Source organism: Bombus huntii, chromosome 6, assembly GCF_024542735.1.
Source record: "Bombus huntii isolate Logan2020A chromosome 6, iyBomHunt1.1, whole genome shotgun sequence".
Taxonomy (NCBI): Eukaryota; Metazoa; Arthropoda; class Insecta; order Hymenoptera; family Apidae; genus Bombus; species Bombus huntii.
Window position 1 is genome coordinate 9,821,203 of NC_066243.1, and position 14,542 is coordinate 9,835,744.

Consider the following 14,542-nt stretch of genomic DNA (forward strand, 5'->3'; position numbering starts at 1 on the left):
CTTCGCGCTAGAGTTGCGCGACGAGAACGTTGCAGATAACGCGAAACTAGCTGGGGAGACCGTTGAAGAAGATGCGCGCCGCGCTGAAATTCGAGTGGCGCGCGCCGCGGCGTGAATAGGCGAATACGTTCGTGAGACTCTCGACGTGGCGTAGTTGACGAGAAATTTGAAAAAGATAGAGAGAGAGAGAGAGAGAAAGAGAGAGAGAAGAGAAGAGAAAACACACAGCTGTGAAAGGAAATTCCGCACGCTAGAGGCTCCTCTATCTCCATCTGATGCGGAAGACACGCTCGCGAGGAATGTTTATTTCGAGACACGTAGCTAGTTTTTACACGCTACTCTCGCTTCCCTCGCTCTGATAACCGAGCTAGAACTCTGAAAATCGTATCACAGTGAAGAAATTCTCCGCCAGGAATGGAAAATCTGCTATTACATATATCATGTGGAGAATTCCCGATTGCTGCTGGTTACAGTTCGGATAGCTTCGTTACTAGTAAGTTCGTAATGGATCTCAATATTAATGAACTTCGATATTAACGGGAAATTCGCAGAGTATCGTTTCCTACTATTTACACGCGCATCTGATAGCGAAATGGAATTTTTACGTGGAATTTTTTCGCAAAGCTGTGCGTAGCATTAGGCAAACGAACCGAGGGACAAATTTGAAAAACGACGAAGGAAAATTTTCGAGGATTCAGCTTACATCGAGGTTGTGAGGGGGACATGGCGGAAGCAACTCTAGTCTGATAGCAGGTATTTTTCTTCGCAGAACGAACTAACAAACTTTCGGAATTCCGGTCCTGGTTCGTAATACTCGGTGCACTCGGGAGCAAAACGCTGCTCCCTCACCCCGTTCGTCGCTTTTTCTTCGACGCGGAACGCCTTTATGGCGGCTACGGCAGCACGATGCCGAGTGTAACAAACTGGAAGAGCGAGGCCGTTCGGCTCAATTATTTTCGACATTTTTCAGCACGCCCCTCTGCACCATTCGCCTTACGTGTTGCTCGCGTGCACCTTTTTCTACCAGCCACCTTTCCGCGAAATGATCGCGAGTCGCTCGAAAAACCGTTGCTCGACTCTGCCAACCGCGCGATCATCTCGATCATAATGGGCTACCAGATGATAACGAGTCGTTTGTGAGATGGATGCGCTGTTGATCGACTTGCTCGAGATCGAGGATGCTCGATTGTTTTATCACGGGACTATTTTTCTCTTGTTGTTAATAAAATGTTGTATACCTAGCTGTATGAGAAATGGAGAAGTTAGCTTTTAGGAATTCTCTTGGAAGATATTTTAGGATATTGATAAATGGTAGAAATATTGTAACTGCGATGAAAGATGCCACGAGTACTTCGAATTAAGGCTATCCTCGTGTCGTCGGTAATGGAATATTTTATATATGTATGGCGAAGTTCTGGTTTTGGGGATGTCAACTTTTGAGAACTTTGGCGAAAGAAATTTTAGAATATTTATAAATGCTAAAAATATTAGAATGTCGTAATAACGATAAGAATATTGCAATGAAAAATGAACGATTGTTTTGCAATGAGACTATTTTTGAGTCATTCTGGATAAGATATTACATATATGAAGAACTTCCGTACTAGTGGAAGTTAATTTATATTGTGGGGATTTTCTTGGATTACCTTTCGTTATGTTGATAAATCGTAAGGATATTACAATTGATATAATATGGATGGAAATTTCTCACGGAAAATTTGGTTCCTGCTTGCATTTCCGTCGAGACCGATAGATCGCATTGAAGATTCAATTAATCGGTATGCAAGAAATTGAAACTTTCTGAAACATTCTTTCCACCGGTGGACGGAAGTCGTCGACTAAATATTACCGCAAAATTTCAGCAGTCAATTTCCACCCCGGCTACGCGGAAAGAAATTGCTCAAGTTTGAGCGTTCGCGAGGCGACGACGTTCAAAGTTCGCCAATCTTTCTGCTCTTTTTTTCTTTCTTCATAGGACTCGAGTGAAAGTTGCCGAGTGAAATTCCACGGTAACACTTAACCACGCTTCCATTTACAAATTCTGAACATTTCCTAGTCGGCTGTAAACTTTCTTCTCTGCTACCAAAGTGACATACGAGCTAGTTGTCACCTTCATTAAAATCTGGCAACTATTCCTAACGGAAGAGTAATGGCTGCGTTTCGAATCAATTTTCAGTCTCTCGATTAAAATTTCCATTCCCTTCGAGTCATTGTCCGCTCCCACTCGCCTCTATCCCCGTTACCCGTTAAAATATCGCGGTAATATCGCTTGAAATTTCCTGATTCGCTCGTTACAGAATGAAAAAAGCCGGACGAGATCGATAGAGTAGCGGCTGGAAATAGCCGCGATCTCCGATATAAAACCGACGCCGTTCGAACGCGAGCTCGACCAGACGCAATTACTTTAATTAATACAGAAAATAAGCCAGCTACTCACGCGGCAAATAAGGTCCCAAGCAGCAGCTTTTTCCGCGATACCGGCAGCCGCTTGTTTCCAGCGGCGACAGCCGCTCGAGTGTCACGCGAGGCCAGACAGGCTTGGTCGAGCGAAGAACCGAAGCTATTGGCTGAACGAAACGACGTAGGGCCCCAGGCTCGACGTCGAATATCGCACTCGTTAACTTGTCGTGCGACACACGCGCACGAATGTACACGCTTGATGAAAAACAACGCGTTTCGCCGCGTAACCCGTTTGATTTTCGACCAACATTTTTGCGAAACGAACGCGACGGCACAGGAAACCAACGTATGTAGACTGACGGGACGAACGAAAATTTTGACTTTACGTTAAGATGGATATTGGGAATTGTTTGGAACGAGCACGGTGTTCAAAGGTTTATATTCTTGGAGGAATATCTAATTTACGTGGAATATATGATTATCTTGTTGGTACGAATTACTCCTATTTTGCATCATGTTTTATTAATTCATTCAAGACTGATTAGTGAAGTAAAACGTATATATGTAAAACGTATTTTCTGTCATAATAAAACACACATTACAATAACAGAAACTTTACAGAAGTCCGCTATAAAAATCGTAAAAATATAGAAAAGATCCTTCTCGTTCGAAAAGCAAATATTAGTTTAGTAGAATATTATAAATACATCAATTCCTTGAAATTTCATAAAATCGCAGGATCTCGATGGCAGAAATATATGATGTAACAACAACGTTAGCAAATAAATCCTTCCTTTATATACGAAATAAATGTTTGGATGAAAAAGATTATATAACACCCTGGTATCTCGTACAGCGTGAATCAAACAACAATGACGAATATGGACCCTTAAATCTGTATTCGATCCCCTAACGAACAACCCTCGTCGAATCAACCCTTGCTATGGACCCACTACGTCATCGAAGATAGCAAGGTAGCACGTCATTAGCGACCAGTAACAGGAGTATATCATTCGGTGTAGCAAGGCCGGACGAGCAAAATAAATCAAGATTCGTGGCCGCGTCTGGAAAATAAGAAAAAATGACTACCTTGTTATCCGTATCGAGCATGGAGATGGCTCAGAAGCGAATAGACTGGCCAGACCTTGACGATGAAGGGAAAGAGAACAAGCCAGAGAAGGGAGAGATACATAGAGCTTTCGCGCAGTCCATTCGCAACGACGCGTACACCTACGTATAGGACAAATAACCGTATAAATTTCGCCGCGCGACACGTCCTCTTATATTACATGGAAATGCGCCAGGGGGGTGAATGCTCGCGGAACGACCGACCGTGCTGATTCCTTGCTGCTCGCGTCGATCCTTTCATTGCCACGGGGTTTCCTATCGATTGAGGTGTTCCTTTCTTCGAGGAGCTATTCCGTTATTCAGTTGGTTCTGAGATTTCTTCGGCTGCGAAAGCTAACAAGAGATGGGAAAGGGTGGATCTGCTTTGAAACGATTTTTACATTTCATTTTCATGGTATCAAATTTTGTTCGTAGTGTCAAGTAAATCCAAATTTGTGACCTGCGCATTCGAACTTAGTCGATTAGTATGTAGATAATAATAAATAGTAATAAATAAAATGGTTAATATTTTCTGTAGTTACCGTAGCTATTTCTGATATGCTCTCGAAATTTGTATGCGCTAATGTCGATGTTACCTCGACAAATAGGAAATCTTAGTATTTGCGGACAAACTCGTATGGGATTAGAACCGAGAATCGTTCACATCAACTATGATCCTTAAGAAACGCTTCAATTATAAGAAACACGATTGAATCGAGAAAGATGCGAAAGATTCTTTGGAAATGGATGAAACGCGAGTTAATGGGACAGGTGGTAATCTTTCGAGAAAAGAGCAAATAGTTCTACGAGTGATAATAATTCTTTTAAATCATCCATCGAACAATAGAGAGAATCTCTTTATTCGTTATACGATCTTGATCAATATTATTCAATTTTCTGAAATCATAAAGACAATCGTGAATTCTATGAAATTGTTAATGATTTTATAGTATCGACGTTATCAAGATAAACCATTCTGTTATCATTAACGAAACGATATTCAGTTGGCAGATTCGGTACTCTCAACACCCACTTTTGCACGCGATTATTAAGCAATGAAAAGGATTAAACGTTGCTGGTTTCCAGATCGCAGATAGCTAGTCTTCAGGGGTGTAATGGCGCGTCCGTAGCGACTATGGCCCGCGTGTAACAACGCCGCGTTATTCGGATAATGAAGATATCGGCTTTGTACCGTTAATATGGATATACCCGAGATATTTGGATAATACAAGTGCCATTGTGATTCGGATACAGAGAGGTAGACCGATACCGAGGGGTGAACAAACGTAAATTTATGGAGAGGTCGCGCGCGTTGCCTGCTGTTATTCCCGCTACTCGAATATTTTCTTCGATATTAACATCGACGAGTGTGGAACAAACCGCGTAGAACGTGCGGTTTCAAGCAGTCGTGTAATGGAATGGAATAGGAAGTGGCCCGCTGCAGATTATCGTCCGATTCTCGTGTTTCGCTGAGATCACTCTGGCCTTGCCATAACCACCCTCAGTCGGAAAGGTTGCTTTTATTACTGAACGTTGTAGTGTTTGACTATATCTCGATCAACATTCGAAATCGAATTGGTAACACGGTTGAAGAATATGCGGGTTGTTTTCGTTAATCAATTTTGTTAGAATATTCTACGGATGAAAAGTGAGCCTCTCAGGAGACAAATCGATCCACTTTTATGTAAGTACGCGGTTGCTATTCGATTGTACAGAAATAAGTTACCATTTTCCACGGATTACAACGTGTCCTATAGAGGTAAAAAATTGAAGGAAATCACGTTGCAAAACATTTCTTCATCGAGAATCTATCGAAAATTAATAAACCCCTATTGGTACCTACGATATTAATTAATTTTAATTGGTACTTACGATAACTAATCAAAAACGAAACTAAGACCCAATACGTATATAGATACAAGTGGTAAGAAAACGCAAGTAACACAGTAAAAACCCTTCGTCTGTAACGTAATGAATTAAAATTCTACAAGCTCCTGCAGAAGCAATTCCACTTGTCGATCAATAACTCATTTCGCAAGGTCCACGTGTCGGCTATCGTTAATTACCAAAAGACGCAGTAACGAGGGATAGTCCGGCGTGCACATCAAAGCACCGGCCAAAAGGCAACGATCGTCGCTTTCGAAACGCTGACCGTAGGTACTCTCGAGGACCTTTGACTTTATTGAAGGAAATAAGAGCCCCCGGTCACGAGTGGTTGTGCAACTAGAGCGCGTGAAAGAGACAGATAGAGGAAAGGAGAAGGGCAGAGAAGAGGGAGAATTTGGCCTGCAATCGGATGCTCGCGGGGGGTGATCCACACTTGCAGCCTGAGGGGGATGTTGCCAGAGGGGTTAGCAAGGATTCATTCATATAGCGAGACCGTGTCTCATTGTCGGGCCGCCGCGGCGGACAAAGCGAGCGCCGGGGATGTGAAGTGCTGTCAGGAGCAGCGCACTCCATTGCGCGACACAAATGGCAACCAAAAGTGGAACTGACGGAAAACGAGAGTCGGCCAGAAAGGGAAGGAATTATTTCCTCGCGCTTCACGCGCGGGATTTTCGCATTTCCGTGGAAAACTTTCCAAAACGAGGAAAACCGACTTGCTCACTTTGAGCTGTGAATTTAGGACTCGTACCGTATTCTAATCGCGTAGTGGCATCCGATTAATAGACTTATAATTAATTAAAATTGATCTTATGGCGATTAAAGCGACGTACAAATAAGAAGGTTATTTGTGCGAATAGGATCATGCTTTCTTTTCCATTGGTCTAACTAAATGGTGTTTGCGTTTTATCAACGAGGACGTTCATTTTCCTAAGAGACGGTGTGGAATCGCTGGTGGATTTCACTGATGTTTAAACATTAGTAGTAAGCCACGAGTTAATATCTACTGTAGTAAGAGACGCTTGAACGATTGATGAATTTTCATCTGGTTCGTTTAACGTTGCATTAGACTTAATCAAAATCAAATCTGTGTCTTTGGCCTTCAATTGAAATTTTTCGTTCGTCGTGAAACGCTTAGTCATATCGGCGAACTAAGAACTGGATGGCTGAAATCCTTCGTCAAACGTATCTAGCCCGGAACAGCTCAAACACGTCGTCGTCGGTGCAGTTATGAGCGTAACTCGATGGACGGAAGGTTAGAAGGGTGAAGAACCATCGTCGGTGACCGGAGCTCGTCGGGGGCGAAGAATTAAGCGTAACAAGGTTTCCCCGTTATTACGGGTCGGCGATGTACTCGTCGACTTCTGCTCGTTCTCTGGTTCGCGCGAGTCCACGAGAATAATTAGAAAAGTGGAAGGACTACGGTTCGCGGATGTGCGAGCAGCTTTCAGCGGAACCCGTGTAATTGCTGCCCTAAGAACTCGCCTTTATAACGCGTGGCAAGCACGAGAGATAGCTCGATTCAAGCTGACTCGTGGAGATCTATTAACCTATATCTCGCGCTGTTGCCTGGCCATTGTTTGCCTCTGGAACCGGAAGTCGCGACACGCACACCGTTTACCTACCGTGATAAAGGGATTCTGCATATAATAAGGAGCGTGTTGGAAACGATTGAATTATATTTCGCTATCAGAAATTATTTATTTCACGAACGTTAACGATGGGTATATTTCGAAGATAGTAAATTCGAAGAATCTAGTTTGTAAGTATCAAGAAAATATCTTTGCTTGAATTTAACGAAAGAGGATAAAATAAATATTATTCAAGCTGCAAGAAATACTAAGTGTAATTAGAATAGTGTCTGCTTTGTAAATGGTAAATTCGAGAGATCTGCTTTTTCTTAAAATAATTAACTTTAATTTGAGCAAAGCGAAGAAAATTAATACTATTTTATCTCCATGAAACATTGGAAATAATTAAAACGATCCTTATTCTACGGTGTCTATAGTGAATTCATGGAGCGTAATTTGTTTGTTGAGGATTCCAAGAATATTTATTACCTCGAGTCAAGTAAACAGGATAAGGTACATATTATCAGATCCCGAGGAAGCACTGACAACTCTCTAGCGACCATTTCATGGAATTTCCATAATAACCTAGGTCCCATTTATTCTCGAGTAATTACGGAAACAGTAATGTAAGAATAACAGCATCGAATGAGCTGGTTGAACGAACAATTTTTATTTTATCGCTTTGGAGGCATAGTGCTTCCCGTTTCCGATACGATGATTGTTTTTAAATCCTCGGGCGAGAGTATCGGAAAGTAATTATTTTTCCCCATGGAGAAATCACGTTAATGTCGAGCGGGAAGGGTTGAAAAATATCCATGCAACGGGACTGACGTACGCGTGACTCGAATTCCATTTGTCGATCGCTAATACGCACTTGTTGCCCGATATTTTTCAATCAAGTTAATGTAATGGACGCGGTGTCCACCAACTCGCCTCGGCCATCATGGGAATTAATAATGCGGTGGAAATTTGGAACAAACAAATCCATAGCTGGGACGTGGTCCTTCCGCTCGTCATTTTAGACTTCCACTAAGCGAAAATATTCTTGCAAACTTCGCGAAAATATTTCCACATCGCCGTAACCTCTGTTCCTTAAAAATTCCTCAAAATTCATATCTTCCGTCGTTTTTCAAAATATTCGCTTCAAAATTTTTATCGAAGAATGCTGGTAGAACAGAAATTTACCATAGTCACGATTTAACATGAAAATTCTAGAAATTTCAAAAGCTCGATGAAACTTTCGGAACGATAGTTTTTCAATGATCGCACGATTCATACCTTGAAGTGTCTCTCGGTATTCGTGGTTTTACGATGTTGTATCGACGCCCATTGGTTCGAAATCATTTACGAAGCGGACATCTCTGATGGAAGGCAAGGAATAGGGTGGATGATGGGTGATTCGTTGCTGCAAACGAATTGTATCATCGAGAAAATCGTTCTGCTCGCTAATGATACTAAATGCTTTCGTTAACGGCCTCCTTTATGATCCTCCATAATACATACCGGTTGATAGAATTTTAGATCGCGACATCCTCCGTAGATCCGCATGACCGTGTGTGTGTGTTGCCGATGGTCGATCCGATTAACCGCTCGCTCCGAGAAGATCGATCCCCTCGGTGTACATCGCGGGTTGCTGCTGCTGACGGGTCGGAAGGAATTCGTTATCCGTGTTGTGATTAAAATATATATAAATAACTTTATTGTTTATAATAAAATGCCCTATCTATTTTACAAATATACAAAACTCTCGCTATGTACATTAAATCTCTCCGTTCGACGAGAAACAAGAGAACGCTCATCGAGGACTGGAGGACACATCTCGTGTTTTACGCTTATATTTATATTTATATTCATATTTATATTTATATATTTATATTTATATAATCTCTCGCAATCCTTAATAATCGATCATTGGATTAAGTAAACTAGTCAAGTTCGAGTAGAAAGAGAAAAAACTTCGTTGCAATTACGAGTTAATAAAGGGTAGTATTCTCGGTGTATGTACGTGTTACTGTGTGTGTGTGTGTGTGTATGTGTCTGTGTATTTTCATTACGCTTCCTCCTTGTTGTTCATCTTCCTCGCCGTCTTCGTCTTATTCATTTCTTTTCCCCTGGTATTTTGCGTCTTCTTGAGGTTTGATCTTGTTCGATCGTTTATTTTTGTTTCTATATTTCTGTTTTGTTTCTTGTAGTTTCGCGATTTTTTTTTTTTGTTTTTTTTTTCGTTCGCCCTAATTTACATTTGCACACTACGAAGCTATCACGAGTCTCAAAAATACGAATAAACCGTTTACTTTAGGTGAAGACACCGTGTTACGGAGTACAATTGCGATAGTAAGAAATACTTCTTGATAATAAGTAGAGAGAAACGTCGCGGCAGTCGGGAAAACCTGCAACAGAAAAAAAGAAGACGAACGGCCGATTAGATGGCATCGCGCTCCTCTATGTTACTTGTTTTCCTTCGCTTCGCTCCCGTTAGCCAAGCTCGAGAAGAAACCGTGGCTTGAAAGATTGTTGAAGTAATTTGGAGTAACGGTGGCTTTCTCATTGCCTGCGCTCGTCTCCGTTACAATTGAACTTGTTTCGCGTCGCATCCATCAAATGCACCGTCTCGGAAAAGAATCTGGTTACAAATTGAGAAATCCAGTGAAAAAGGAGCACATGCCCGAATTCTATATAAATTTGCGGGAGAGCAAGTTTCAAGAGAAATAGTTCCTTTATTTCGCTCTTTCGAATAATAATTAAATCAAATTACTAACCAAACGTTGTGTAATAAATTCATTGTATTACACTTTTTATTAGACTTTATTTACAACAAGCGATTAATTCATTAGTTCTTATAACTTCGATACGTATTTTAAACGTATTTGGAATGTTAACGTAAATATTATATTCAATATGTTTAGCGAATAAATAAGAAACACAGAAAGTTTTTATTTAATTTAATTCGTCGCCAGTAGCTGCACGTACATATTTCTTTCCACTTTTCATCACAGCTCGATAATCGATAAATGAATAATGAAAAATTTTTCCGCTATGTATTTGTTCGCTTTCAATATCAATGAGAGAGAAGAGAAACTGATGCATATTTGGCGTACGCTCTTTTCACTCTGCCCTTTTCACTGTGTTCATCAATTAACAAACACGAATCACTGAGTGAATCAAATTTCTAAAAACAGGCAACAACTTCGTTGGAATATCGGATCTTCTCAAACTGGACCACCGGAGAATTCGTTAAAAGAATTAAAATCTTTTGACGATCGATAATTAACGAGTTAAACTGGCGCGAAAGTGAAGATAAATCGAGAATTCCATCTACTCGCGAACGTATCCAAAGTGGAATAAAAGAGGGAAATAATTACTCACCTTGTCCACTGCGATTTCCAATTACTTCATACGTAATGCGAATCGATAATACTTCTGGCAACAGTTCACATCTGAAACAGAAAAAGAGAGAAGCGTTCTGTTACACTGCCTATAAATCACGTCAGCGTCGACGACGCTCTCGACGCCGAGACAAATTCCCCGGCGAACGTATTTTCAGGAAATAAAACGCGGAACGCCGGTGGTCAACTGAGAGACACGACGATTTGTACGTGTACCACGAGCTCCGTATGCACTCGATTGTTTCTTCGACCGTCGAGGATGTAACAGGCGTTCAAAAAGGAATCACGTTCCAGTGGAATTACATTTTTCACGATTTACCGAAGTCATTGTAACTTTCAACAGCGCCATTAACTCTGATTTTTCTATTAAACATATTGTAAAATATCGAGGAAAATTAGCAACGTGTTTTCCTTTGCTAATGAACGTGCATTCATGCGTTCTGAATGGGAAAAGGTACAATGGGCCATACGCGGCAACGAGAAAGCGATTAATCTGCGTTTTTACAAAATCACCGATGATCTCGCGCACGAGCGCGAGTGTAATGAAAATTTTCAAATTAATTGCTTTATAAGATCCGATAAAATCCAGCCCGTTGTTAGCGAGAAAAGTGAACAAACCGTTTTGCCAATCGTATACAATACTTTAAGCCTCGCAATTTCGATTTCAACGTCGGTTTGTTCGTTCAGAATTCTGAATGGCGGGATTAAGTGACCAGCCTGATCGTTTCAAGTTTCATTTCGCGCGACAGCTTTTCGAAGCCGTGATGTAAATAATGAAAATTGTAAACGGCGGCCGTGGCGCGCGTTTCAGCTGCGAAAATATCTCTGTAAACCCAGTCGTAACGTGTCTCGTATGTAACGTTTTCAGTACGTGTACCACACTATATCATCGAGACGTAGTGGAAACAATTTTCGAAAATTCTAAGCCGGATTTTAACTCGAACAACGTTGATTTATACAAGTGGGAAAACAGCTTAAAGACCTCTTATCTTTTCTCCGTTAAAACATACAGTCATTATTACCAATAATTCCATCTAAAGCAGTGAGTAAACTCTCAACGAAGCAACTATCGTACGAAGTATCGAGAGCAGATAAAAACGAGAACGAAGAGGTAGAAGCCGTCGACCAAAAAGGAACAGCTGAACGAGTCACGAGACTGCAAAGAAGGGGAAGTCAGCGAGACTTTGTCCTCTTCGTGGCTCGACAGAGACTGCGATTTAATTGAACCGGCTCGGAAAATTAATAATGGCCCGACCAAAGCTCGCATCCCTTTTGTTTCCCGTGTCCGCGTGGAAAAAGCGGCCGTTTGTAAAATTATTCCAATAAACGGGGATCAGCAGGATTTTCGCTACGGCACGAGGCGCCAGCGCAATTATATTCATACGAGAAAGTGACGCGAATGCGATTGAGATGCGTTGAACAAAAAATTGAAGGATGGTCAGGAAAAAGTATCAAATTGTAATAAAGAAGTCTGATCGGTGACAAGCGAGCTCTCTATAGAGCTCGTATCTATATACGACTGAAATGCCCAGAAAATGAGTCGTCCGTTATTATTTCGTCGTGGAACGGCGCATTGACCGCCGAGCATCTCGACGTTATTTAAATTATGATAAAGAAAAATGTAGACAATGGTAGACGCGTACTGTGTAAGCTAAACAACGAGAAAAATAGGTTGCTCGTAATTATATCAACGTGGAACCGAGCGACGACCGTCGAGCGTTTCAACAATAGCCGATATGCAATTTCAGTGACGACAACGCGTCGACTTGTTGTCGCATTATGAATGTTCACGGGACCAAGTGGCTGCGATTGCCTGCCTATTATATTAACAATTAGACATAATCGCGGGCTACAATGATTAATTGCTGGCCGCGTGCACAGACGAATAAGAGTGGATCGATGATGAAAATTTTCACGAAGGAAAATACGTCGGGCCTTGTAACATACGAGCAGAAACCTGCAGTATTGTATAAATATCAAGATACCATTATTCGACTGTTTCGTAGAATTATTATTCATCTAGAGCTTCCATTTGTCACCGAAACTCCGCAGATTCGCGATTTATCCACTGCTATTCAGTCGTTTCTAATAGATCATTTCGTTTCGTTTCAGTGATATACTACCGCTATTTTTATTAGAATGATATATGATAGTGATTTTTATGGTGATACATTGTTTGTGATAGTGATTTTTACGGTGATATATACACTTCAAAATTGTAACACATTCGCCTCGTAATTCTGACTTTTAGATCGAAATTCATCGCTTTTCGAAATTCGTCTGTGTTAATGAAATAATCAATAAATCGAGCGAGGATAGAGGTTTCGATCTGATTCACTAATATCGCATCCGTGGCTGCATAGCTGACCGAAACGGCACGCGAAGTAATGCAATCGGTGGAAATTCGATTTGGTGTCGAAAACATCGGATTCACGGTGCGGTGAACGGGTAGATGCACGGCTCTCGGAACTTCCATCTGACCGGTGATTTCTCGTTTTCGCCATCCAACTTCCGCCGCGACTTCGCGTACTGGGTCACGTTCCCATATGCACGTCGATGACACGGCGAAAAGTAGTTTAAAGGCGACCGAGGCAGGTAACGAGATGAAAATCTGCGTTCGACGAATGGAACACAATGTTTGACACGCGAAACGTAGCTCGGTTCTTCGAGAGTGATGATTTTTATTTTCCAAGCTTACGTTATGCGAATTAAAAGCGACAGAGATACTCTTTGCGATATTGTGCTTAGATTCTAGGGAATTATTTTTACAATTTTAGAATTCGCACGAGGATAAATATTTCGCTCTTAAGCAAATAAATTTGTTCCTCAAAAGAAGCGAAACGTACTTGGTCGTGAAAAATTTGTAATTTCTAGGTTGAATTTAAAGAGTTAGTAGAAGTAAAGTAAAATTACGTTGTCGATTATTTTTACAATATATTCTTCGCGTTGAACTAATAGATGCATTAAAAAACAATTATTAGAGAAATAACCTATTATCCCGATATCATGCAGAGAACCTGTGTCTGCAGGATAAATTGCGTGGGTGTGACAATTTATCGTATCCGATCTATTGAAATTTTTAATCGCCTCCCCGTTCCAATTCCATTCAGGCTATACCAGATAAAGTCATCTTAACGTTCTGGTAATTATATTTAAAGCCATATCGTCTTTTCGATCGTAAAACGATCTCTATCTGGCGTTAAATGGGTGCTGACATCGGTACCTCGTAACCATACACCGCACCGGTGATCATTTTTCGAATCGGTAAAGGAATTCTCGCGTGTGCGTTCGCAGCTAACGAAGCGATATTAATAACGTGAAAGGCGACAAGAGCAACGAGACCGGACGCAAAGTAATTTACACGATCGAATTAATCTCCTCTGCATCGTCTCTCTGTGGTTCTTTCCTTTTTTTCGCTGCCCGCGATGCTGTCGCGCCGAGCCGCGCGCTGGTCTGGTAGAAAATTCAGGCCAAGAAAGCCAGCGGACTGGCAAGAAGGCCCGGTGTTTGCGCCGGAAAGAAAGTAATATCATTCAAAAGCACCGGAAGTTATTCCCCGATGCGAAAGTTTCCCCATTTTACATTACAGGGAATGGACCGCGGGAGACGTTAGTCGCGGGGAAAACTTCATCTCCGCGATAACTTTTCCAATTATTATCAGATGGCAAATGGACAGTCTTTGTGTTTCTCGCGGCCAGCCTCCTGGTCGCCGGCCGCCGGAAGTTCAAGAAGTCTCGAGGAGGGGAACTCCGGTCGAGCTGCACAATACCGCTGGTGATAAACCTGCCGGTGGAAAATCTATTTTTGACCGAACGCTCCGTGTTTTCCAACCACTTGCGCGCACTCTCGGAGGACAAGGATTTCCACCGAAGCGTCGAGTGGACGCAAGTGTCCAAGTACACGATGGACGCGTGCTCCGATTCTTTTCCGATCGAACAATCGCGTTATTTTCTTGTCTCTATATAGACAAACCAAAATCTGTCCTTCAGACAAGTCTTCGAAGAAGGAAGGTACATTAGAAATGATTAATCGCTAACGACGGTCGAGGTTCACTTTCGAACAAGTTGCTTAATAAATAAGTATACGTATGGCGTGTACGACGGAGGAACAAGGTGTGGTATATCCGCGAAAAAAGAAGAACCATCAACGTATCGTCGATCTTCATATTTATCTCGCGTTAATCACGACGATCCG

At 41.6% G+C, this 14,542-nt stretch overlaps 1 protein-coding gene across 1 annotated transcript in view; it reads right to left on the minus strand.

The window, feature by feature from the left end:
- Window positions 1-8,632: 8,632 nt before the first annotated feature.
- The window catches only part of LOC126866397 (toll-like receptor 6), a 47,213-nt gene continuing 41,303 nt past the window's right edge, over window positions 8,633-14,542 (minus strand). The window contains exons 2-3 of the transcript XR_007689859.1: window positions 10,329-10,399; window positions 8,633-9,352 (exon numbers count right to left, since the gene is read on the minus strand). The gene's annotated coding sequence lies outside the window, so the exon portion shown is untranslated. The remainder of the gene's footprint in view (window positions 9,353-10,328; window positions 10,400-14,542) is intronic.